General features: G+C 37.2%; 1 protein-coding gene across 1 annotated transcript in view; it reads left to right on the top strand.

Annotated features, from left to right (window-relative positions):
* Positions 1-25,298, top strand: part of LOC126175368 (protein kinase C-binding protein NELL1-like) — a 931,698-nt gene that overhangs the window by 814,402 nt on the left and 91,998 nt on the right. The window lies entirely within an intron of this gene.

The following is a 25,298-nucleotide window of genomic DNA, read 5'->3' as shown; positions in this document are numbered from 1 at the left end:
TTCAAGCACAAACTAATTTTAATCAAAGACAGATTAGACATAAAGTAATAACTATCTTATAACAGCAATGAACAGATAGGGGATAAAAATAAATGAACAAAATTTTGAACTGAAACCAGAAGAGAGAAAGAGAAAAATATATGCCCTCAGATATAAAAATTGAATGGAAAGGTTGGCTACACAATTATTCATCTTTTTATGTTTGTGACACCTCTTCTTTCTTTGACTGCTTTTTTTCACCATTTGCCTTTTCTTTCCTCTTCCAATCAACTTAGCAGGCTATATTTAACTGATTTGATCATGTTGGTGCCATCTGTGTAATCATGTTTGAACCATGAAACTGGAATCATTAACAACATTGTGTCTTAGCTTCCAGAAGCCTGTGCATAATATTCACAGTAGTTAACCCTTTTGTGGGCCATGGGGGATATACTTCCCACTAAATGTATTTCTTTATAGCATTTAAGGGAATATATGTTACCACTTCTGTACACTCTTGGCATCTAGTGACAGTCTGTTGCACCAGCCATAGTTTCTGTTTATTATGAAATATAGCATTCTGGACTGTGGGAAGTATATATCCCACCAAATAATGGTGTTTTAATGGTTCTTGGGAAGTATGGTTACCCCAAAGTAGTTTCTGGAAGGGGCTTGGGAGCATACTTATCAAAAAATTAATCTGCCATTTATCAATATTGGGAAGCATACTTACCACCAACTTAGGAGTATCCCAAAGCTTTTGGGAACATGTGTTACTGTCTCTGTCTATGCCTGACATCTTGTGGTAGGACACTGTACCAGATGTATGAAAACTGCTATAACAATCAGTTTCTGTTTGTCGTGGGATCAACTGTTGCTGGAACACATTGCTTCACTTTTGCAGCATACATTTTTGTAGGCTGTATCAGCTCATACCTTTCTCGTTTGATAAAGTTACTACGATTGATTTCATATTGTGGAAAATAAACTTTAAAAATAGAAGTGGGAAGTCTATTTGCCACCTTAGTTTTAATACCTCACAGTGGTGGTGTGGTGATATGTGTACCACCATAGTTTTTAGTCTGAAATCAGAAAAATAAAACTATCAAAAAATAAATATAGTCAGTTGATCACAATTCTAATAAGATAGCAAAAACAAATTATCGTCCTCAAGTTGCTACAAAAAATGCGTTTACAAAAGGTTTAAATGCTGCTAAAAATAAATCACTAGTGGGACAGATAATAGAAATGTCATGTGACGAGGGCCCCCTGTCAGGTAGACCATTTGCCAGGTGCAAGTCTTTTGATTTGATGCCACTTTGGCAACTTGTGCATTGATGGTGATGAAATGATGATGATTAGGACAACAGAACACCCAGTGCCTGAGTGGAGAAAATCTCTGACCAAGCTGGGAATCAAATCCGGGCCCTTAGGATTGACATTCTGTCGCACTGACCATTCAGCTGATGCGGGCGGACAATGGGATAGGTTAATCTCCATTATTACCCACATACCATTATATAGCAAGGAAAATGACACGTTCACAGCCGCTACCAAAATTTTCACCTATGGTGTTTCAGAGAACTTATTGACTAATTGTATAAGCTCATCCACAAAACACATCACTGCTAACAGACTAAACCCTCTGCAGTCTACTACATGACTCAAAATCATGCTGACATGTGGTGCTTTCATAACACTCAGATTCATGTCATCTATCTCAGGTGTATTTCCAAATGCAATGTAAACTTTCAAAGCTGTACTAAAGGCAGTTTCATTGTTCAGCTGGAAGAAAGTCACCATTCAATAAGGTCTATTTTTATCTCATGCTTAATAATGATAATAATAATAATAATAATTACTATTATTATAATAGTAATCATTTATGTTCCATACTACATTACAACTGGCAAATAATGTACTGTGTTTTACAAATTGTTCAAGATAGTGGGGTCCATGATTGTCGTTGGATTCAGTTATAATGAAAATTGGTAAAATAAATGAAAACATATCTGAGAAGGAAATTTGCTACTCACCATATAGGGGAGATGCTGAGTCGCTTTAGGCACAATAAAAAGATTCACACAATTAAAGCTTTCGGCCATTAAGGCCTTTGTCAGCAGCAGACACACATACACACACGTGTGCCCGCACACACACACACACACACACACACACACACACACACACACACACACACACACACACACTTACATAAACGCAACTTGCACACACATCAGCTGTCTCAGAGAACTGGCAGTGTGGTCTCAGCTCTCTGAGACTGCTGATGTGTGTGCAAGTTGTGTCTATATGAGTGTGTGTGTGTGTGTGTGTGTGTGTGTGTGTGTGTGTGTGTGTGTGTGTGTGTGTTGTGTGTGTGTGTGCATGTGTGCATTGGTGTCTACTGCTGACGAAGGCCTTAATGGCTGAAAGCTTTAATTGTGTGAATCTTTTTATTGTGCCTATCGCGACTCAGCATCTCTGCTATATGGTGAGTAGCAACTTTCCTTCTCTGGTATTGCTCCATTCCATCCTGGATTTTCCATTGTTTGAAATGAAAACATATGGCTGACACAAACAAGCACATTTTCAGGGATCCACTGTGACTGAATTCTGTTGCACAGATATACTGTGTTTGTACAAAGACTGCAAAACCTAGGAGTGAGTCCAGATGGAAAATGTGTCAATACATATCTCCAGGAACATCTGCCTTTTTGTTAGCACATAGTGCAAGAAATAATTTATGTTTTTCACTTGTGTTATTCCAGTGGATATTTTTAGGTTCAGCCATCCGAAATAAAATCTGTAACCTTTATCATTATACACCTTCACAGGGCTACAGAAATCCTTCAGTTAGGAATGAAGTAGAGTTACCATGTCTAATTTGTTTTTTGTAAATTACAGTGTTGGGAGATGATTCATAATGCTTTGAGGATGATAGAATGCAAGTGGTGATGGTGGTGCAGTTTTTACTGCATTTAATTCTTTCAATATGTTTATGCCCATTGACTGCAACTTATCAACACATAACAGGCATAGTCCATATCAATTCAGGTAGGCTAAGAAAAAATCTTACCTTCAAAGTCTCGGATGTTATTGAAATTAGCATATGTTAAAATGAAGGACTAAGTAAGGAACACATATTTTTTGTTTTCCCAAAAAAAATTTCTGCTCTGAGATACAGCCCTCCAAAGATGACACTGTGCATACCATTTTAAAGATGTGAATATTGGAAAAAATTGTAAAATGCTGTATCTGTGGAACAGATCTAGATATTTTGTTGTTTTTTTTTGTATTTGAAAGATAATTGCTTTATGCTTACAAATAAATCCTTGATTTAGACTTATCTGTCAAAGTTCTTTTACTATAGCCTTCTGAACTTTTTTTATAATTTATGGAAAAAATATTTTTTTTCAAAAATGCCAATCCTTAAAATTTTGTTTTTGTTTTTTTTTCCTTTTTTTTCTATTGATTAATATCATATAGTTCTACATTTCCTGAAAAGGAGAGCTTCCAGTTTTAGGTTGGACAGGGTTTACAAACAACTGAAATTTTTGTCATACATAAAGCCTGTTTATTACCACATTATCACATAACAGGCTCATTAAAATAAAAACTTAGCCTTATTTAATATAATTTTAGTTTTGAAGCATTTAAATGGTTCCAAAATGTTTGTGAAAGGTCCAAAGACTTAAAGGTTTCATTTTGTACAACTTCTGTGCACTCTGTTTTATACTGAAATTAGCCAGTCAATGAACTAAAAATGTGTTCCATTGTTTCAGTATCTTCCTTTGACATAGAGTGATGCCTTCCTGTTGAACCAATAGGAACTGGAGCACTTACAGTCTTCAAACCATTGTGAACAGGAAGTGAGCTCTGATGGCATTGTTGCTGTCCTTCAGCTGAAAACCTATATCAGCAGCTGGTCCATGTGTTAGCATAAAGTTCACTACAGTTTCGTTTAACTCATCACTGGTCTCTATAATCTCTGCGATCCACCAGTCATAGTCACACACACATGCCACAAACATCCCCCTCAAATATGAATATTATCCTGCTGTTTCTGAGGTGTTGGGAAACAAACGAAATTTCTTCTTTCTTGCTCTTTAAAGTGTGTGCGGTATGAGTTCACCCATCACTCTGAGTCCAAAAATGTGTCTTCTGAATTCCTTTCACAGGACTAGTTTGTTTGGACTATTCTTCGTTTTTCTGCTCACGGAATTCTTCGATTTCCTCTTTGGACAAAAGAATGAGGGCTGTGGATGTGTAAGATTTCACAACTCTCGTACAATCCTCAGCATTCTGAATCACAGCTGTATTTGATGTGGAAATATTATATTTTGTAGCATGGTACTTCAGCAGGCCTCCTATACCATCACAAGGCCCCTTCCTGTGACCAGTATCACAGTATATCCAGTCAGTCGGCACAAGTGACTTACTCAATTCAAACAGTTGGTAACAATTTTTAAAATGACAAGGAGCACAATCAGAAATAATGATGATCTTCTCTGCCGCTCTTTGCAGTTGAAGAATTTTGTGCATTGCTAGCAAAGCATGTACTGAGTCATATCCTGTGTCATCACTTATAACTGCAACATTTGTGGTCTTGTTTTGAAAATATGTCACTCCTGTAAAAATTGAAACCTGGTCATTACTCCAATGATTCCCTTGTACTTCGTGTGAGAGGATTACAGACCAGTTCTCAGCAAAAATCGCAGTGAAGCACTAAACATATTTCTTCAGCCTGTACATGCCCTTTCACTTGTGCAATGTGTTGTTGCAATTTGTTCAGATGCTGGTGTATTCCTGCTTTCACTGACCATTTACCAAGTTCATCAATGAAACTGTCAAAGGCAACAGTTTTCTTAATTACTTCATTTTCCTCCCATGTCACATATGTAATTTCTGCAGTTATTTGCTACGTTTTCCAGGCCAAGTGTCTGTAAAGACAATCCTCCCTTTTCAGGGCAGTCACCACTTTCTTGAAACAAACAAGTCTCTCGCTTTATGTCACAGACTACTAATGACTTCACATGCCCAGCCAAGGTGTCATATGTCACCTTCTCCAGTAAGTTCTTCAAAGTTACCACACAGAGTTCAAAATTCGTGCAGAACACACATAAACAGATACCTCTAGGTGGGTGTGGAACTACCCACTTAGGTTGTAGTGCATAAAATTTTGATCCTCCAATGTATGAAGTTGTATAGTTGCTCTTATAATTGCAAAAGTTTCTTTAATACTGTGAGTCATGTACCTCTTCACTTTCACAACTTTTTGACCTTCAACTGTTGCAGTTATAGTGTCTTTTTTGCTGGCACTCTGGTGAGAACAGCCTCATTTATCTTCCACATAAAATGACTGCACTACTTGGACTTGAGCTGCTTCTACAGGATGACCATAATAGGGATCTGGTCTCCCAAAGCCTCCTTTTACAGACCTCACATAACTTGATTTGTCTACATGTACTTTGATAATGATGGAATGTGGCTCAAAATTGTTTTCTTTGAAAATGTCTCTGGAGTAATAGCTAAAACTTGCACCTTTTCACTGTAGGATGCACAATATTCAACAGCTGAATTGATATTTGTGAAAAATTCCTGGCAAGAGTACTTTGGTTCATTTTCTTCTGAAGATGGAATTTATAATTTGAAGAGTGTGGTCAGTTTTGCTGTAGTGTATTCATCCATAGGTTAAGTAATTTCTCTGCACTTTCCTGATGCATAGAGCATGTTACTTGACTTCACTGACCACGGTTTCTGACCAGGACTAACACCTACCTCTGTAGTTGATTTATTCAGGGCTTTAATTCTTCCTCTACTGATGCAAAATCTGCATCATCTGCATCATGGGAGGCTTCACCTTATTCAGACTATCATTGTTGTTATTATATTTAGAACACAAAAGTCATCACTTGAAACAGCTTCACTTTTCAAAGTGAAGATGTCAAATGAGAACATTTATATCCATTATATCCAACCTGAACAAAGTCTTTCTTTCTTTTTTGTCTTTTTTTTGTCTTACATATCATTCTTTTATGGATATGCAAGTAGCCAGCACACTTCACTCTCCTGTGGCCCCAGTCAGAAGACATTTCAAACAGTCCTTTTCACAAAACACACTGCAACTGTGTCAACTGGAAAATTCCTCACAAAAACACAGAACTCACTGGATGGTCTAATATAGTATTACATGGTACTAAACAACAGAAAAAATCTAACTTTTCTGGATTGGAATTTTTGAAAAAAAATTTTCTCTGTAAATTATAAAAAAATTCAAAATGAGACAGTAAAAGAACTTTGACAGATATGTCCAAATGGAGGATACCATTGTAATCATAAAGCAATTATCTTTCAAATAAAAAAACTCTATCTAGACCTGTTACAGAGACACAGCATTTTAAAAATTTTTCCAAAATTCACTTCTTCAAAATGGTGTTTGCAGAGCTATCTTTGGAGACCTGTATCTTGGGGAATGAATTTTTTTCGAGAAAACAAAAAAATACATGTTTCTTACTTACATGCTAAATTCAATAACATCTGAGACTATAAAGGTAACCTCCCTGCCTGAAGTGGTGTGGATTATACCAACAACATCAAACAATCGAAAATACAGGATGAAATGTAATAATATTATGAAAAGGAAAGTTGCCACTCACCATATAGCAGAGATAGGCACAACAAAAAGACTGTCACAAATAAAGCTTTCAGCTAGTAGGTCCTTCATCAAATGTAGATGACACACACACACACACACACACACACACACACACACACACACACACACACACACAAAACACATGTCATGTGAGTTTGAGTTGTGTTTGTGTGAGCCTGTGTGTGTTTGTGTGTGTGTGTGTGTGTGTGTGTGTGTGTGTGTGTGTGTGTTTGTCATCTATTTTTGATGAAGGCCATACTGGCTGAAAGCTTTATTTGTAGCAATCTGTTTGTTGTGCCTATAACAGCATCATCCGTAAGAAACAATATGGGGCTTCAGCTGTTATCCACCAGATCATTTACATATATCGTGAACAGAGATCCTCTTATGACACTCCCTTACAGCATACCAGTAGTTACTTTCATGTCTAGTGATATTGTCCCATTAAGTGTCAGATTCTGTTGGCTCAGAAGTCCTGAATTCTTTCATAAATCTTGTCTGATATTCCCTAACCTCATATTTTATGTAGTAAGTGATGGCATTAACCTGGATGCTTCTATCTACTTATGGATCCTTGAGATGAATAGAGCACCCAAAATTTCACAAAATCTCTACAAGTGGAATCAACATTAATATTTACATAGAATATTCTCATGCAGATTTCATTTGACATCTAGCCTTTGTTTAAATCTGTGATGAATCATGTTTCATTTTGAAGAAACTTTCTAATATGAGTACTGAACCACAGTTAGGTTTTCACTGTTCCACATAATGTTGCTCAACAGACGTAATATTTTTTCATTTTATCCATTGATACTCTACATCTTTACTCCCAGAGATGGATGTTTGATTTTGCCCAGGTAATATGCTATCTGTTTCTTTTCTCTTTCTTAACACTATCTTTAACACTTGCAGTTATTGGTGTTATAATAGCCTTTAGTCACTTATTCCTTCCTTTAAATCTACTGCATCTACTGCCTTCACATGTTCCCTAATTGTTGAAGGTAAATTCCAGTTAAGAGTTTTAAAACAGTCTTAAGTTAACTTCTGTTACTGGCACCTATTTAAACCATGCGAGTCTCTCAACTTATAACTGGAAAGTCGAATTCTCATCCTATTAGCATAGCTTGATCACAAAATTAATATTTCCCAACTTTGCTCTGAAGAATTCTCCCATTACAGCTCCTGAAATGTGGACAAAACATGTGACTGCCATGTTTAATCCACCGTCCTACCATCTCTCACATTATTTCACCTACAGACTCAGCAATAATCTGAATGAACACTACTAAGTTAACAGAAATAGATGTGCTGCTACTGTTTGCATCCAGCCAATCCACATGTTATATTTTTATGCCTACTTCTACATTTACATGTATACTCTGCAAACCACTGTGAAATGCATGGCACACTGCATTAGTTATTAGTGATTTTTTTCCATTCCATTCATGTAAGGAGCACAGGAAGAATGACTGTTTGAATGGCTTCTACATGATGTAGTTAATCTAATCTTGTCCTCACAATTCCAAAGGCATCATACATAAGGAGTTTTAGTATATTCCTAGAGACATTGTTTAAAGCCTTTTCTTGAACTTTTTTGTGACCAAGCTTGCTCTGGACAGTTTGCATCTGTCTTCAAATGTCTGCCATTTCAGTATCTGGAGTATCTCTGTAACACTCTCCTATGGGTCAAACAAACCTGTGACCACTTGTGCTACCCTTCTCTGTATACATCCAATATCCTGTGTTAATCCTATTTGGTATGGGTCCCACACACCTGAGCAATATTCTAGGATAGGTCAGATGAGTTTCTCATATGCGAACTCCTTTGTAGACCAATCATTCTATTTTATATCCCTACATAGGGGTTTAAGATTTACCTGCTGCTCACTTCTGGTTTTGGACATTTTTTCTTTTTTCTAGTACTATGAAGGTATCATTGCTATTAACAAATGAGACATTTTATAGCACTTTATGACACTAGTTCCTGCAGATCATATTAACATTTCTTTTAATCAGGAAAGGATGAATGTTGGCTCCTGTTTTCCTTAGGGGTGATCTGCTCCATCTCTTATTTGAGCCTATGGAGGGGCTCTTCTAACTTAAAAAATTCTAGTATACATGCTATATAAGAAACTGCTTAAGCCGTCGGCACATGGATCGTGCAACCGAACGTTGAGTGTTGAGTGTGATGTGATGTCACAGCATGGAACAACATGTTCAGGAGTCTTTCTGAACGTGCAGAGCAATATCTAGCATGTCAGATATTCTCAGTGTGCATCTGAGCATTGACCAATCAGATGGCACAATGCCACCTACATCACACGCACGCCATCTCCCTACAGCACTGAGATGTGAGGCGCTATATTGGAGTTCAGTTCAGGTCTATATGTAAATATGCCATTTCTGAGCACCAGAAAATTGAGAATCACTCAAAAACACATCGTTAATTGTGTGATTTGTTGCAATAAAACAATGAGAAATGTCATACTCACGGCAAAAGAATTATTGTAACGTTCGTATTACGAGAGTATGTCATTTGAAGGTAGCGACACACTGAGGATCCACCAAAAATCCATTGTTCTTGGTACAATTTGTTGCAATTAAATTTCAGGTAGTAACATAGCTATTATTAAAACCTTTAGCTTGTGGTAACATGCTAGAATTGACCCCAGATGAGTTATCACGTTAGCATAGTGAGTAGTGTCAATGATCCACGCACAAGAGGGGTGGTAAAACGATGGTTCGTGTCTCGCCAAATTCAGTTATTTTTTTTCTGACATTCACATATTTAATAGGTTCAGATGATGCTTTATTATTAGTTTAACATAAGTATATACTACATATTTGATGTTATGTAAATATAAGTTAACCTTTTTTTGAGGGTGAGTTTGTTCGATTGGTTTAATCTACAGGACAGCTTGCACTACTTGTATAAAGATATTTTGTTCCTTTTTCTTTTGAGTTTTGTGATTCACATCTTTTAAAGTTTCTGCTACTGGGTAGGAACAGTGATCAAGTAAGAATAAATTAGGGTTTTACCAAAATGAGGGAAAGATAAAATAACGTTTATCTTATGTGAAGAACTATTGCAAATTTGTGTCACACTGTTTGTAATGGAATTTTTACAAGCCTGTGTCCTTATTGATTGGACACGTACATCTATACTGAATTTTTTGTGATAATATTACATATATAACAATGTGACTAGGATATGGACAATGAGGGAAACATGCTTTTTAATAGAGCTTACATGGGAATTTTACGTGGGTCCATTGAGTAAACCATGTGATTTACCAATAGAAACATCCCATAATTGCCACTGGAGAGCATCGCAATCACATATTCCACGTTGGGGACCATGTACCATATGCACAAATTGCATTGATCCTGAGCGTTCAACAGCACGTTGAACTCAGCACGCTCAATGTTGATGTTTGACAGCATGGTCCGTGTGCCAATGGCTTTACTGTGTGTATGTAGCACATGCCTGACCTATTGTGGAGGTTCTACAATTTTCCATGTGATAACAGAGATCAAAAAATCTGCATCCAAGATCAATGAAGAATTATCTGAATCTGTGGTTTATGTCCTCTCAGTTCCAGTCCAAAGGACCACAATTAGTTTTTAGCATGATATTGTAACTGTTAATCCCTGTTTTCATCCCATGTATGATGCTAACATACCAGATATTTCCCTGAGGTGTTTGACTATCTGCCTAACATTGGAGCTCCCAATGACCAGCATACACACTTATGCGCAGACTTTACAGGAATGTCAGTGAAATACTCAGCAAATAACCCATCTGTGCTGTTTGAGATTCAGTCTAAGTAGTGAGCAGTGCCTTGAATTTGTTGTGAACTAGTCTGGTTATGTGCACCGGAAGACACAACAACATATAAGTTTCTAGGGATTCCAGAGACACCACTGATGCTTCAACTTTTGATGTAGGTGTATGAGACCTATTGACCATGGCTAAAGCAGCTCCTAGGTGTTTCTAGACAGTAGCTAATTCCTCTTTGCATCCACACAAAATAAGGACAGTCATTGTCCATCTTACACTATGTATAACTATATAATAACTGAAAATAAGGTAGTAATGCAAGCGGAGACTGACTGTAGGCTATGCAGAGACCATTACAACAAGAGATCAAACTACATGATAAGAGCCCTAGTTTCTTTTGGATGCTGATAACTCTAAACTCTTCCACAAAATTAGAAACGAAAAGTTATCAACATTTTGTCCCTCGGAAGAAGCAAAAGTTTTCAAGAAATTATTTCATGTTTCCAGCTGTGACACAAAAAAGTTGGTCCTCACAATTTAAAAATGTATGTAGGAATTGACATGCTAAAAAGTATGAGAAGTTACAAATTAATTCACAAAATTAAGAGCTAGAAATCAAGAGGGTGGAGAAGTCTGTGGTGGCTGAGGGGATCTTTGATACCATAAATGCTATATGTCTGTTCTTTGAAATGAATAAAAAGTTGACTACAGTGAAACCCATATTTTACATTTTCGTGTGATCCAGACTTAAAAAAAACGAAAAACTGAGGAAAACAGAGAATCGAGGAAAATTTTAAAACCCCAAAAAATATGAGAAAAAACACATGTAATTGTCATATATGATTATACATCGCAATCCCCTGCAATACTGTGCATAAAATATGTGTAAATGAAGGAAATTAAGTGTACAACACAATGTTTACAGACAATATGTGGTAATGAATTTCATCAGTTCCTAAAAAATCACAGGTTTATAACAGCAAGAAAAACTCATCAAAAATTTGAAATTGGTATCTGGGTACAAGGTAATCAAGCTGTTTTCTGACCTGCTATGACTACAAATTATGCATTCAAAACATGTGTTTTTGAGAGATCATCCTTTATGTTCACCCAGAAGAAAACAAAAATTAATGAACATTTTGAATTAAACCAAAAACAGCACAGCAGCTAAGTGGTTAAACCAAAAGCATAAATGCGTACATCTGCTTAATGACATACTTTGTCAACATTGCAGTTATTGTTTAATGCTTTTCTTATGAGATGCACTTCATATGGTCAAATTTATGGTGTAGAATCATGAAAAATGTAAAATGAGAGAATGTAAAATCGAAGTTCCACTGTATCTTTCTTTGTTTGAGCGAAGAGTCTCCATAGCATGGCATGACTTATACTATATGCTCACCACCCCACTTTTAAAGTATTATCTTAGGCTTGATGAGAGAACCAGAGATGTGAAAAAATTAGTTTACTCCTCCAGTTGACGTTACGAGCTTACTAGAAGTTGGCTCAGTGAATTTTTGTACTCTGTGTAAAATGTGAATTTGAAAGAAAACTCAAGTGCTACAGTTTTGCAGAAGCCCTCTATTGCTGCTGCCAGTCTTTATGATCTACAGTGAGTGGTGTGTGTGATGAAAAGTATATACATTAATAGTGTATGTAGTTGTTGAAACTGTATCATGTCATATTTAAACATGAAAATCTTTAAAATTTTCTATCGTAAAACTCGTGTTCTATTTCAGTGTGATGTCTCTGTCATAGAACATCATCTGCATGGAAAGTATATTTCCAGCACTTCACAAAATCATTTCACCCTTACTTGTACTCCTATCACTGAAGGGCCACTCTCCCTCTCTGCACATCCAGTAGGTGAGCTCATTGTACATGTGTGCTGTGCCAACTACTGGTTGACATAACAAGTCACCAGCCAATTAGATTTTACAAGCCGGAAATGGGCAATAGTTTCTTGATTACGACCAAGCATATTTTTCAAGACTCAGTGTCTGAACTTAAAAGGCTGACGGTTGGCACTGTTGCTGAATACAGTACATTGGAAGTACATTAAAAAAGATGAGACTAAGTTATAAGTGGCAGAAGAAAAGGGGTGGCCAGGACCCTCTGTCACCCATTGGCTCAGTCTGGAACACTTCACATAGACCGTCTTGATTTTCCATTCTTGCTGCAGCCTAGTAGTAGTTGTATTGTAACTGTTTGCTGAAGCTAAATGTTGCAAGTTGTGTTGGCAATGCTGATCATAGAATACATCAACATTTCCTCTCTCACATCTCCCCTCTCCACAAAGGCCTAAAATATTTCCTTATTCCACCACCACTCATGTTGTGAACCATCTGTCTTTTGAGCCACTTATGACTTGTTCAGTCACGTCAAATGTCAATAGGAAGAAATTGGGACAAAGCCAAGTGAGATGTTGAGTAAGAACTTAGAATTGAAGTGAACCTCACTAGGAAGAAATGTAAAATTGAGGAATTTTTAGCATTGATGTTATGGGTTTTCAAAGGGGCTACAAAATCACGGAGTAGAATCATGAAAAACATAAAACGAGAGAATTTAAAGTCAGAGTTTCACTGTATCTCTCTTTGTTTGAGTGGAGTGTCTCTATAGTGTGGCATGACTTATATCATCATCCTCATCTAGTTATTATTGTGTAACAAATCAAAGTGTAAAACTCTTATCCATTATGGATATGGAACACTGCAACTGTGATGAATAAAGGTTTCAATAAATTAAAAAAGGTGACAGGTTGCAGTAATTTCTTGAAACCTTTAACACAAAAGGTAGTTCAAGATATTATTGAATTCTTTAGTTGCCCAATATTATCTTGTGTAAAATATGATACGTATCTTTATAAATGTATCTGTAAGTTTCAGAAACCTGTTACAGACTGTTAGCAAAGCATTTTATGTGAATCAATTTGGAGTAAGTAATTTCAAAACTAACCATCACCTTGAAGATAAATATCACCAGAACACTGAAAGATGATTGTACAGTGTTCTACTGTAGCTTTTATTGCCATAACAATCTTGCAAAACATTGAAAATTTTCCAAAGTTAACAGATTTACTTGTTCAAATAATTGAACACTAAAAATTACTTTGTGAACATATACAATATATCCATAGTGATTTTAAATGTTTAGCTTCCTGAGAAATAGTGAAGATGCATGTTGTTCCATTTTTGGTTCCTAACCACATTATATGTTTACATCACATGATGTTTTTGCTATTGGTCGACCTGGGTGTAATGAAAGCCAGCAGAGTTTCTGTCTATTCTTGCTTTGAACAACTGATCCATTGAAAATAAGTAAGTCAAGAGCTAGAAAAAGCTAAGTTATTTTTTCCTCTTAACTACACCTACAGCTACCTACACTCTACAAAACTCTGTGAAGTGCACAGAGGAGGATTCTTCCCCTTTCATTCATGTATGGAGCACAGATAAAATGATCACTTAAATTCCTCTGTGCTTGCTGTAATTAGTCTAACATTGTCTCTGTCGTCACTAAGGAAGCAAAAGTAAGTTGTAGAATATTCCTAAGTTCCTCAGATTCCTCACTTAATGCTGGTAGTTTTTATTTGTAGGATAGTTGTCATCTATCATAAAGTATCTGTCAGTTCAGGTTTTTCACTATCTCCATGACTCCTTCCTATGGATCACGAAAACCAGTGACCATATATGCTGTCCTCTTTTGTAAACAATCAATATCTCCTGATAGTCATACTGGAAGACTATTCCAGGCTGGGTTGTACAAATCTTTTATAAGCAATGACTTGTGGACTGTTTGCATTTTCTCATTATCCACCAATGAAGGTCAGTAATAGGCAGTATGAATGGTCAACTTCAGTTTATTGAAAGAATTCTAGGAGAGTGTAGCTCATCAATAAAGGACACCATATCCTAGAACACCTATGGGACTACTAAAGTGTTTGGGATCCCCACCAAACCAGATTCATGTAACACATTGAAGCAATACAGAGGCATGCTCCTAGATCTGTTACTGGTGGGTGTGATCAATGTGTAAGTGTTACAGGAATGCTTTGTATTCTCAAATGTGAATCCCTGGACAGATGAAAATCTTCTTTTTGTGAAACATTGTGAAGAATGTTTGGGGAAACACCTTTTGCAACTGAGTGCAGAATGATTCTGTTACCACCCACTAACATACGCCTTGTGTAAGGACCACGAAAACAAGAGAAATTAGGACTCATATTGGAGGCATGTAGACAGTTGTTTTTCCCTCACTCAGCTTGCTAATTGAACAGGAATGGAAATGAATAGTAGTGGTACAAGGTACCCTCCACCAGCCATTGTATGCTGGATTGCAGAGTATGTATGTACATGTAGAAACATGCCACCTGTTTTACTTCCAACTTTGCCTATGTGGTCATTCCATGAGACAACTCACATGTTTCCAATTGCACTCTGATCATTTCATAAACTGGACACTGTGTGCCAAAATTATCTGATTTGCTTAGCTGAAAAGTGTTATTCTATGATACCTAAAATCTTGCACAATTTTTGACATTATAAATAGGAAATGACATTGTTCTTGTTTCAGATATGTTACTTGTCAAGATATCACCAGATAATTATGTCAATTTTTCCCCTGGAACAGAAACTCAAAAATAAAAATTTGTTTCATGCAGAAGTGCAACATGTCAACTGTATGTTAAATAAATGTTTTCTTCATTTGATTCCCTCCCATCCAAGCAATTTTCTGTTCATAGATATATCCTGAGATGTGCATAATGCTTACCATCACACAGCAATCAACTGTCTTTCTCTATTTGTTTGTGCTCCATTAAAAACCACAAAGCTGTGTCTTATTTAAGGTGACTACATGCTTCCCTCTTTACCAGCAAGTAGTACATCTAAAGTAATAAATCAATTTCCCTCTTTCTCTCCACCACAATTAAGTTAATTTTTATTTAGTCAGTAACAGAGATGGAAATTCATATAATAGTTGATACAAGTGAAAGATAGACTTGCAATATAATTACTATGCATATAATAGTCAACTTTAATTACATCATGAAGTATGCAAGCAAGAGTTTACCCTTAGAATATACAAGTGTAAAACTGAAAATTAAAGCTATTTTGTCAAAAAACACTAATTTTGTTTGAGAATGGCTCTATTACATTAGCGAAGAATTTTAATTGAAAACAACAATCAGCCAGAAATTAATTATTTTTAAAGTTCAATGTCAGTGATAATTATATAAAAGATTGAAACCTAATTTGAGGCTGGTTCCAATTTTTAGGTTTAAATTCTGAACACTAAAGTTAATATATCTTTTAACATTTGGACTATAAAATACAATATCTTTCCATATTTTTTGAAATCTGAAAATGAATATTCATTTTGCTTTGAAATGTTGCTCCAATGATCATCATTTTGGTAAGCATGCCTGTTTAATTTACTGTAGTTTATAGTGTTTGCAATTTTGTGTTTTGCTGTTTGCGTATTATTATAAAATAAAATAATGAAATAATATTGTCTCATCTTTAAAAATGTTTATAATTGACTATGAGAATTTTTCAATATCTTAGAATAATAAAAATGAGTAAATATTAACAAAAATTGTGTATGTTATCTTCATTTGGAGTGTTTAAAAAAACGTGCTTGAGGGAGTGAGGAAAGTGAAAATAATACTGAATCTTAAGCTGCCTAGTTTTGTCAGAGTTATAAACATAATACTGATGATAAAATGTATTCATTGACAAAATTAATAATAATAATAACAATAATAATAATAATAATAATAATAATATTGCAAAAGATGTTGAGTTTATTGTAGGACTGTGATGATATATTGCCCTTGATTCAAAACAACAGGGAACCTTTGACTGTATCTTATTTGCCTTTTGCTGGGCCAATCTGTAGAAAGATTTGTAGACTTCTGTGGAAACAAGACATCCACTGAATTTTACTCCCATGAAAAAAGATAAGAAGTCTTATTTCAGTGTTAAAGATGAAAACCCAGCCATGCATTTTATGTGAGTGTGGCATGTCGTATGTAGGAAAGATTTTTAAAACAGTTGAGGACCATTGCAAAGAAATGCCAGAAACACACTACTTTCTACATCCACAATTACATACCTGACTAAAAAAAAACAAATCAACTGTTATCAAACACAGCCTAAAACCATTAAATGAAACTCAAGACCAGTGTCATAGTGCAGATGCCACATTTCTGGAACAGTGGAATTAAGGACTGCTATGAAAATAAAGATGTCAGAACAGCTAATATGTCATGATAGAGTTTTCATTTGAAACAAGGCTTGCAGTCTGGCACTCAGTTTATAAATATTTTGCTGGCCATCTGATCCACCAGAGCTGGAAAATGTTGAGAGAATGTTGGTTTCACTGAATAACAGTGTGAAAAACAAGGAATTATCAAAGGCCTAGCAGAAGCCAATAGTCGGACCCGAATATAAATAGCAGCACAACACAAGCAACACTTCACAGTCTGATTGGAGTCCAGACAACAGGTATGCATAGCAACAAAGTTCACAGTTTCTAAAGTAGATGACTAAGTCAGTTGTCAAAATATAGGTCAATAAATGGAATTAAAAAAAAATCAGTAAAAAATGGTATCATTGAGTATAAAAACATGATAGACAAATTATCTTATGTGGAATCACCATTTGACTTAAATGAAGCTGTAATTTGATTAAATGTTTGTTTACTGTAGGAGTTTCCAATGTAAGCTTTTTATGAAATTTTGTAATGTGAGCATGCTCTGTTCCTTATAAATATAACACTATGCATGGAGAAGATAGTGAATGTTGTGTTTCTGTGTATTATATCTTAAGTATGTATAATATTTCAGGTTTGTTATGTAGTTGGCTGTTTATAGTGGTTGTCACATTGTCTGCTGTTATTAATTCAAGTTAAAGCAATCATTTAATACTATGTATGTCTGTTAATGAGGTCATTAATGCATGTCCACTGCTAATGACATCATCAATGAGACTTTCGGCATTAGTATCCATCATGAATTTTTCTTACGAACTCTTGCGAATGATGTTTGCCTCAGAGGTTACTAGGTTGAGGCCTAGTAGCACAAAAAAATTTATCACCATTATATTTCTAGTGTAGGATAAGTGATCTACATTTCCTGATTACCATATTTTTGCCAATGTCCTAGTTTACATTTCAAATGTGATTTTAATATCTTGGATTGAGAGTAGTAAGACTGAAAGATGAGCCATCTCTTAGAGGTGGCATCAGGATTGGCCACTTCCATGGGCTCTTCAAGAAGAATAGACTATATCCTAACACCAATTATCATCACCATCTCTCTTTTCATACAGTCACTCATACTAAACTGTGATGTGTAAGACAAGCTGTCGAAGTGGTATAGAGTAGAAATGATTCCAACAAGCTGAAGCCATGCAATATAACAATAAAAATAATAGTAATTTTAATATTACTTCAGCCATCATAAGGGCTGTTTAGTATGAATACATTATTCCCACAAGTTTCTTTGGTCTTTGGAAAAAAAATATTTTTTAGTAAAAGATTAATTTCAGTGTCAATGTAGAGTTCAAAACAGGGTGCTAATCCAAAATGTCTATAAGACATCTTCTGATCTAAGGACTGATAAACAGTCCTGCTTTCACTGTTTCAAAACTCTTTCAGGAGAACTTTTGACGTATGCAGGTGGATAGATACCCATTTACTTTTGGAATTTGTAAAAAAGTCTTCTGAATCCCATTTTTTTATTTTTGTAGTGCTGGAAGCAAATCTTTTCTTGGCTTTGTCAGTGTTTTATTCCAGAAGGTAATGATCATCTCTTAGGCTAACATTTCTGTAAATAATGTGTGTCTGTAACATACCTGTCCAATTCCCTTGGAAAAAACATTTCTTGGTGTAACTAGATTGCAGTGCTAATAACATGTCAGTAAGAGAATTACCACGAACTTCCCACTACTTTTAACATGAAGATTGTACAGCCCTGACAATGCTGTTACATGAACCAGGTGATTTTCATACTGTTGAACAATGGTTTTACCCCAAAAGGTGAAGCATTCCAAAGAAATGCACTACCTGCATAATTTTCTGCCAGTTGTAGTTGACTTGTAGCACTTTAAGTGACAATATGATGTTGAACAAAAAAGTATTTGTTGCTGACACTTAACAAAAAGATTGAGGTAATTGGGGTACGCCAGGAAGACAAACTCAGTATGCATAAAATAACATTGCCCTTAAAACATGATTAAACACAGATTTATGAAACTTTAAGAAACAAATATAAAATACAGGATGCATGCACAAAAGGGTAGTGACAAATGAAAAGAAAGGTGAAGAAGACAGGAGTCTTGTCCAATTTGGGATATTATTTTAGTCCCTTGCCATTCCATTTTGAGCAAGGTTACTGTATCAGGTTTGCACTTAGAGGTGGAAGATGAGCAAAATTTTGCACATTTCATTTACATAATAATCTGTTGAATGATGCTATTGGTTGTTATTTGAGACAAAGTCATTCATCATAGATCTGTCAACTGCACACATACCATGGCCCATACGCAGCTACACTCTTTCTGCAAAGTAGCTCAGTTGCACCAAGTAGTGGTATTGATAGGACCAAGGATGACAACATGAAAGAGGCACTGAGTGGAGGAGGGATTGCAGCGAGGAGATAGTCAACTTATTTGTCAACTAAGTTTGTTCTTTCACTAGTCACAACATGTGGTATAGTATAACTTAAGCTTTTACTCTTATTCTTGTTTCTGTTTTTACTTTTATTGTTCCCCTCCTTATTTATATTTTTAGTTAATGTACAGGATGATTCAAAGTTCATGTTAGAGACTCCTAGGTATTGTAAAGGGGACTTAGTAAATGAAGTTTTGATAAGGAACCCATATCCACAAATGTAGCGTTTGGATATAAAATAAGTTTGAAGATCGGATCACTTTCAAATATCCCATTTCACGGTATGTACACTAGCTGAGAAGAGGGTGCTGTCATCTGTCCCTGCTGTAATTATGATGATATACCATTTTCGTCTGATTACAACAATGGCTGCAAGAAACTGGTACACTCACAACCAGGAGGGTTGACTGTGGTGCTCCACAGATGTACTGCATTCCCAACTTTGAAGAGGACATCCTTCATCACATAGAAGAGAACACGACAACATGTACTTGAAACATTGTCCATGCCATGGGATCCTGTAGAGCCCATTGTCTTTCCCATATGCATACCATGAAGTGGGAGATTTGAAAGTGTTCTGAGCCTAAAACTGCTGTTACACTCAGATGGAACATTTCCAGACAGGGGTCCCCTATAAAACGTCATCTACTAAGTCTGACTGACTTTCCACTGGGAGAGTCCTTACAAGGGTGATGTCAGTGTGGTCATATCAGTGGAGAGTGGTGGGGCTTGAGGATGGTCCAGGAGAGAGGTCCTAGTGAGATGAAAGCTTGTTGCTGTTCAGAGGTGGTGTGGTTGCTGTGTACGATACGGAGAGATGGGCTATGACAGGTGAGCCACAAATGTTGCTGGTATAATTTGAGAAGACAGTGGGTTGTCAATGTAGCCAATGTTGGGCATAGCATGGTGAATTTGGACAACACATGGGGTATAGACTGAGACATAGCTCAAAGTGAAGGCATCAGTGAGCATTATGAAGAACGCAGATGAGGTGTGAAATAAATACTCGGATATGGCTTGGAGCAAAGACATCATCAGTCATTGTGGAGCACTCAGACAAGGTGTGAGTGAAGAATTTTGGATGTGGCTCAGAGTGAATAACTGTGTTGGGGCTAAGGGTGCTCTGATTGAGACACTGGTGAATGCGGTCAGCACTTGCCCATAGCAACTCCCAATGCAAAATGACTCTGGCCAGCTGGGAGGTGTCCTTCATAGCACATGGTAAGAATGCTGCTGTGTGATCAATGGGCTTGTGTCTGTGGAAGAAGAATTGGCACCCGGTATAGCACCATTAATTGCAGTGATTCTTGCACCTCTAGCAGCAAAGCTAGCACTACAAACATGTTCTGCTCCTAGTGTTTATCCTGCATTTTCTATGGTGGTATCAACCATGGGCTGGAGAGGTGGCAGCTCACAGTACATTTCGGTGTTGTGTAATGATGGATCTCTGGTGAATATAATGCCACTCTCCCATTAGAAAGGTGAAGCAGGTTCCACTGGGAGAAGGCTGGGATTGATCTGCTGGAAGGTCACCAGCAGGCATTGGCAGATGATGAGAGGTGATGCTCTATTATTGGAAGCTGCCCGAGTTGTGATGAAGCTAATGAGCTGGCAAGATGTCTGATGTGGTATTGATGCCAACAGGAATAAGCATCTATGACCATGGACCAGGGCATGGTCATCATGGGAGACAAGGCAGCTGCCAGAATGCAGTGATGGTGATGAGACCAGCTGCAGCCCAGCATTTTCCATTGGGACATCTTTGAGCACCTCGCCATGTACAAGAGGAAAAGGACAGGGAACAGGGCCAAGTGTTCTACAAAGGGTGATATGACAGGAGGCAACAATGCAGAAATGGAAGAAGGAAGTGATGCAGAAGTGGAGGATGTGATGGAGGCATCAAGAGGGTTAGTAGAAGTGGGCCCAGCATTGGGGAGTGCTGCAGTGGTGAGGAGTGTGGCAGCAGCAGTGACAGCTAGAGGCTCATTAGAACCTGTAAATGATGCTGAGGGCAGAAGAGGAGAGAACTTCTGTATGGATGCCCAATCAAACATCAGTGCAGTGACAGGGATACATTCTGGTGGGACATCAGCAGGTAAACGACAGGTTTGACCAGAAGGGTGATGGGCCTGGTGCACATCAGCAGTGAACTGATGGCTCATCAGCTGTTGATGTGCTGGTGTGACATCAGCAAATTGCAGGTAGATTTGGCTGGGAGAGATGGCAGTAGCATCACTCTTGGTCATAATCGGCATGCAGATTAGCTTCTCTAGATATTTGGTGTTCCATTGCACATGCTGCTGCAGCAGCAGCAGAAGCTACATTGATACTGTCATAGGAGTTTATGCCAGAAAGGAATGAGACACATGTATATGACAAGACAAAAAAATTGCCACTGTACAATGTAGTGCACAGATATTGGTAGTTACAGTGGGATGAGCACTCAAAGTAGAAAGTCTAGCAGTTGCTGGCAGGATGAAATCCACTTCTCATCGCAAAATTATGTGTCATGTCTGAGAGAGCCAGGCCAATTAACAGCTACTATGTTGCAAGAATATTTATTTACATTATATACATATTCATAGACATTATATATTTATACATTTATGTCCATAAACTAGATACAGCAAAACAATAATTTGGACTTTAATATGCACTACTTGGTTCCAATCCACCAACAGTCACTGTTGTTGCACCAGCAGAGTTATTACTAGGGTGACATCAGTACAGCTGTATCAGTGGAGACCAGTAGGGTCTGAAGACAGTCTGAGAGAGAGGTCCTGGTGAGGCAGAAGCACATAGCCAGATGAGGTAGTGTGGCTGCTGTTGACAGTGCAGGGAGATGGGCTCCATTAGATGGGCCATGGATTTGATGAGTGTAATTTGGGAGTGACAATGAGATGTGTGCTGATGGGCTATGAATGCAGCTGACATTGGGCCTAGTGTGGGCAACTCAGGTTAGATGGAGAGTGGAGATGTGGCTCAGAAGAAAGATATCAGTGGGCATCAGACAAGATGTGGATGAAGACTTGGGCACAAGTTAGAGCAAACAACTGTGCTGAGTTGAAGGGAGCTTTGATTGAGGAACTGGTGAATGTGATTGGCACTTGGCCTTGAGTGACTCCTGATGTGATCTGGCTCTGGTCAGTTGGGTAGCATACTTTCTAGCCAACTGATAGAAGAATACTACCACAGTTATCAGCAGACATATAATCTGCAGAAGAGGAAGAGGTGTCTATGATGTAGTGTTACATGTACATCTACTTCTATGTGATTACTCTGAAATTCACAGTTAATTTCCTGGCAGAGGGTCCATCGAACCACCTTTAAGCTACTTTTCTACCATTCCACTCTCAAATAATGTGCAGATAAAGTGAACACTTTAATCTTTCTGCGCAAGTTCTGATTTCTCTAATTTTATTATGATGGTTATTTCTCCTTATGTAGGAGGACGCCAACAAAATATTTTCACACTCTGAGGAAAAATTTTGTGATTCAAAGTTCCTGAGAATGCCCTGCTGCAACTTAAAATGCCTTTGTTTTAGTGCCTGCCACCACAATTTGTGTGTCATATCTGTGCTATCTCCCCCTTATTTCATGATAACACACACAAAATGAGATGCTCCGCTTTGAAATTTTTTATGTCCTCCATCAATCTTATCTGATGTGCTTCTCACATCACACAGCAACAGAAGTGAGTGGACAAGCATACTGCAAGAAATCTCTTTAATAGACCTGTTATATTGTCTGAGTGTTCTGTCAATAAATCAAAGTCTTTGATTTTCTTTCACCACAACATTATTGATGTGATAATTGCAGTAATCTGTGTGCCTCTAGTGACAAAACTGGTGCTGTATGTTACCAAGACAGCTATGGGAAATGTTGTTGACAACAAATGTGGTGTTTTTATATTGTGTCCATACTGTTTATCCTACATCTGTTGTGGTGGTATCACCAGTAACCTGGGGAGGTAGCAGCCAGTAGTACATATCTGTGTTGCATAACAGTGGATCCCAGGTGGAAACAATAACAAGCATACATAGTATTACCACTATTGCTTTGTAAGTTCCTCCCTCTTTCATACTTAACCCTCGACCGGGCGCGCCATTTTTCATAACACAAGCAGGCACGTGGCGCACTTTGTACACGTGAAAAGAATAGGTTTCTGAATGTTACCAAGGTAGGTCATGTATGATCAAAATCACAGTTTAATGTTGGTTTATTTAAACAAGGAGAAAATGAACTTACATAACATGAGCTAAACTTTTATTAAACAATAATGAAATAAATGTTCACTATAACTCTGTATTGCCAAGGACAGGTGTTAAAGAGACAGTAATGACACATTCAAAGCATTAAGCAGTGCAGTTGCGTCAGATATCAGTCATCTGCATATTCGATCACTAATTACCTCATAGACAACTGCCTCAATGTGGGATTGTGTTGCTAGTTCATAAATGGGGTCATTTTTTTGAACTGATTGTAAATTTTTTCTTTCCTAACATGTTTTGTATTTTATATTACTCTTGCTCACTTTGATGTATGACAACACAATTCATTGCTGTGTTACCTAAAGCAATAGGTATAGGTTTGCGGTTGTGGAACAAAAATGGAACCGCACAAAATCATTTTATTTTTGGTTGGCACACTTTATACATGGGCTACCCCAATCAATTGTGCAATCTTACCTTTTCATGCACAGAGACTGACAATTATAGATGCTAAGTGTCTCCATTCATGCCAGATCCCCTCCCCCTTTCCCCAGATGACCTGTCCTTCAGAAGCCCAAACCCAGTTAGAACCTGTGTTTTCATAAAAAGTCCACTTATAACACAGTCTGTCTATGTATAATCCTTACCAACCTCATTCTACAGGAACACAACACTTAGACCAGGCATCCATGTAACACCTTTCTGCAGGTTATGAAACATTCATGCCCTCCAATTTGTACTTACCACCTTGAATTCCAAAACTCTCATCATCAAATGACTGAAAGAACATGTGCATTACCACTTTAAGAAAAGTTCTCATGCTTATTAATCTCCCTTTGTCAAACTTCCCCACCAATTCCTCATTGACACTAAAGCCTTCTCTCTTATGTGCTTCCCCTGCCACACCTGAAGAGAATTTCTGTCCCCAATTCACTGGAAACCAAGAACCTAAATAAGGTTACAAGATGACCAGTAATTTGTAAAAATTCCCTCTGAAAAGGCTTGACTTTAACTCTCACATCCATATTCAATAATGCTACACTTATCATAGGTGTCTTTTCCTGCATACAGTGCCTCTAGATGACTAAGCATTGTGACACAGTAATTAAGACATTAGACTCATATTTGGGAGGAGTGTGATTCAAATTCCCATTTACCCATCCAGATTAGGTTTTCCTTTCTTTGCTTAAATGAACTGAATGTGTGTTCCATGTCATTTCTTTGTAGAGGACATGGGGAATTTGCTTCTTCATTTGAACCTGATCTTTAATGAAATCATAATTGCTGTGAGTTCAAATCCTATGAGGGTGGTTTGAAAAGTACTTGGAACAGAACAGAAAAAAGTACCTACATCACTGAAACTTTTTTTATTTTTCAATGAAGTCTCCTTGTAGATTAATGCACTTGGTTCAACAATGTCCAGTGCCTTGATCCCATCTCGAAAATGAATTTTCTCCAGGCCTGCAAAATAGTTGTCAACTCTTGCTATCGATTCATCGTTTGAAGTGAATCTTCATCCACCAAGGAAAATTTTCAGTTTTGGTAAGAGACAGAAGTCAGATGGAGTCATATCAGGTGAATAAGTTGGGTTTAGCAACAATTCGTACCTTAGTTCATGTAATTTTGCCATGGTGATGGCACATGTGTGTGGGTGCACATTGTCATGATGGAAGATGACTTTCTTACTTGCTAAACATCACCTTTTTTTGCGTATCTTTTGTTATAATTTGTCCAGGAGGTTTGCATAGTATTCTCCAGGAATTCTTCACACAGTGGGGAGATAATCTACAAACAGAATCCTCTTTGCATCCCAGAACACTGATGCCATGACTTTTCCTGCTGAAGGAATTATCTTTGCTCTCTTTGGTGATGGGGAATCAACATGTTTCCACTGTTTTGACTGTTGTTTTGTCTCTGGGCTATAGTAGTGCACCAAAATTTCATCTGTAGTCTGAAACCAGTACAAAAAATCTTCTTTGTTTTTCCTAAAACGGGCCAA

Source organism: Schistocerca cancellata, chromosome 3, assembly GCF_023864275.1.
Source record: "Schistocerca cancellata isolate TAMUIC-IGC-003103 chromosome 3, iqSchCanc2.1, whole genome shotgun sequence".
Classification (NCBI taxonomy): Eukaryota; Metazoa; Arthropoda; class Insecta; order Orthoptera; family Acrididae; genus Schistocerca; species Schistocerca cancellata.
Note: the sequence above shows the minus strand (reverse complement) of the source record. Positions and strands in the feature narration are given on the sequence as shown.